At 40.4% G+C, this 3,080-nt stretch overlaps 1 long non-coding RNA gene across 1 annotated transcript; it reads left to right on the forward strand.

Annotated features, from left to right (window-relative positions):
• The first annotated feature begins 419 nt into the window (after positions 1-419).
• On the forward strand, positions 420-2,615 carry LOC133240139 (uncharacterized). The gene is made up of 3 exons (XR_009734127.1): positions 420-1,519; positions 1,865-1,942; positions 2,324-2,615. It is a non-coding gene; the product is annotated as an uncharacterized LOC133240139 (long non-coding RNA).
• The last annotated feature ends 465 nt before the right edge of the window (positions 2,616-3,080 follow it).

Below are 3,080 nucleotides of genomic sequence, written 5' to 3' on the forward strand. Positions count from 1 at the left end.
CTGCTCTTTCTGGTTTTCTATAGCCCTGATTATTTTCCCCTGGGAGCACAGCCACTCAGAGCTTCTTTTTACCAACTCAGAGAAACCTTTAAAGATGCCTTTCCAGGGCCTCATGGGCAAATCTCTGTAGCAGAGGAGCTGTGAGTGGGGCAAAGAGACAAAGGCTGGTTAGCCCAACAACCTTGTCCATCTGCCATCCTTTTAGATGTCATTACATACATATAGATGGTTAGATTTTCTTACATGAGCATTTTGGGGGTAACAGCACATTGGTAGACCTGTTTTCAATCCATTTGATTACCTTCAATTTGATAGCTCCTTCAGCAGTGATGAAAAAATGAGCAATGAGGTTTTGATGAATCCCAATTTATCAACTGACTCTGAGATACTTCAAATGTGTGAGGCAGGATAATGTCTCTTTCAGTCATCTGTTGGAGAAAGATGCTCAACAGCAAAGGAACTCAACAGTGTTTACTTATATTGATGAGCTTATATACAAAATAGGAATGGAGACAGATTCAACCACACTGCTGTTTTCCTCCAAGTTATCTTTCTCAGCTGGAGCAGGTTAGATTGTTCCATGGCAACAAAGTACTCCAAAATTTGGCAGTTTGCAAACAACCAAAGTTTATTTTCCAATTATACTACATGCCCAGTAGTTAGCAGGGAGTTCTGCTCCATGGTATTTTGTCTGAAAGGCCCACAGTGGTGGAGGAATCTCTTAATACCAACGTGTATTACATCAAACACATTGGTGGACTATCAATACAAGTTATGACTTAAACTTCTACCTGGGAATCACTTCCACTCTCATGTCTATTTCCGCAGAAGTGAAGGCCAATCCAAGTCTGATGTTAGTGTCTTGGGAAAATATAATTAACCCCCCATGAAGGGAAGCAGATAGGAGTGAATCACAGTAAAATCCACCACTCCCTCAATCCCAATATCTTTTCTTCATTTGAGCAATTTCTTCTCTTTTTTTTTTAACCTTTATAGATCCCTCTTAAAACATCAATCAGGAAACAGTGCTTATGGACATCAGCTTCACTGGTTCTAAAGCAAGGGTTTCACTGTTGGAATGTGTAGTGTGACCTTGTTAGCAGATATCAACCTGAGACTTAAATGAATAACCTGGTTTTAGGACAGGCACCATCCACAGAACTACAGGATTTTCTGCTTGATGGTTCCACACTTACGCACAAGAGGAGAACCCTCTTCACGAAAAGGACCAGAGCTCCTGTCTACTCTATCAGCTGCTGGATTCCTCTAATAAGTTACCAGAACCAGGGACCCAGTAACTACTACTCAGCCAGTCCACAGAACCTGTGCGTATGACAGCACCCTGGTAGTTCCCAAGGACCACATCACTCCGTGATGGAAACTCAGCTTGTTTCAGCAACAGTAATGGGTTTTCTTGGACCCCTCAGCTCACCTGAAGATGTCTCTTGGTTGGATCTGTCCTGTCTCTGGGGCAGTTGGTTCAAGACAAGAGAAATGTCTACAGACTGTCTCATACCAGGTAAGTTAATTATTTTTGTTTGGCTTTGGGCATAGGACCTAGTCATATTTCATCCACTCTTAGAAAGCTTAGATTAGTATTACATATGGAAGCTCATTTATTCCTTCAGTGGGTTTAGGTTTTCCAAATGATCATTGGCTGTGTTGACACCAGGGTATAACCTTATGCAAGTCAGCAGAGTGATATTGGACCTTAGTGATCTAACAATGAAAGTGGAAGGAAATGTGTGTATTTTTTTTTTCCCCAAAAAAATAACTAAAGAAAAAGTTGTATGTTTTACAACACGAATGGGATCAGCAATATACAGAATATTTATCCAGAGTTTCTCTTCTCTTTGCGTTATAGAATGATGGAGCCCAAACAGGGAAATTGGCCAGAAGTAGCAATGGCTTCATGCTTGGTGAAGTGGACCAAAATGAGACGGTAAATGTTTTGAGATTCTGGCTTCCTTGCCAGAATTCTTGCCCCACCATAAACATCCATGCCCTCCATTTACCATGTTGGCCCAAACATAATGAGGCCTTCTGCCCACTGGAGGTACATCGCCTCTATCTGCTGATTACTAATGCTAGAAAATACCTAGACCCTTGGGCAATAACTTATGCAGATATGTATGTGTCTAATTATAGGGAAATTGTTAGTACATGACTTGGACTAGAGATACACAATTAATAATCTAGGCAGAAGTAAAGCTTTGTTTTCCAATGCAAGAAAATGAGAACTTCATTTTAATCATTTTTTTCCCTTTCTCTCTCTGTTTGTCTGTTTTGATACCCATGCATGAAACATCATAAACTGCAATAGAAGAAGTTCTTACAATGTGGCCATTTCTTCTCAGACATCGGACCTACTACATCTGTTTCCTGGATTCCCATCCATCCACGTCCTGTCTGTCTAGAATTCTGTGTCCTTATCATTGTTCATTATGGTCATCATGTACATTTTAAAAGAACAAATGTAAATTAATTAAAGTTTATTATTTCGAGTATATATCTACATGGTGTCTGTGCATAATTTTTTGTTTTTCCTAATCTTTTTTTCTTGCAGGTCAAACAACTTAAGTCTGAGAGTGACCTGTGTGTATGGAAATTGAATGCTCTGTAGGTTCTATTGGGCAAGGAAGTTGCTTAGTGAAATCACATAGTCCCATTCTTGACTGCACTACCGTAACTTGCATTTTCAAATCAGCGTGTCTCCAGCCTTAGGACAGTGCTACTATTACTGTTGGCAGATTTTGCAACTTAATTTTGACTCATTTAATGAACCACATTAAATCACCTGCGGCCACATGAATTCCCTTTCAAGTGATGAGAGCTACAGTCTTCTTCAAGATGCCCTTTAAAAATAAAGTTATTTACTTATTTGTTTGGCTGCTCTGGGTCTTACTTGCCGCACACAGTACCTTCACTGCATCATGCATGAAACTGAAACGTTTCAGTGCACACTCCCTGTAGTTGTGACAAAAAGGCTCAATAGTTGCTGCACATGGTCTTCGTTTATCCAGGGCATGTGGGATCTTAGTTGCTGGACCAGGGATCAAACCCACGTCCCCTGTGTTTCA

This window comes from Bos javanicus, chromosome 27 (assembly GCF_032452875.1).
Source record: "Bos javanicus breed banteng chromosome 27, ARS-OSU_banteng_1.0, whole genome shotgun sequence".
In the NCBI taxonomy this organism is placed as follows: Eukaryota; Metazoa; Chordata; class Mammalia; order Artiodactyla; family Bovidae; genus Bos; species Bos javanicus.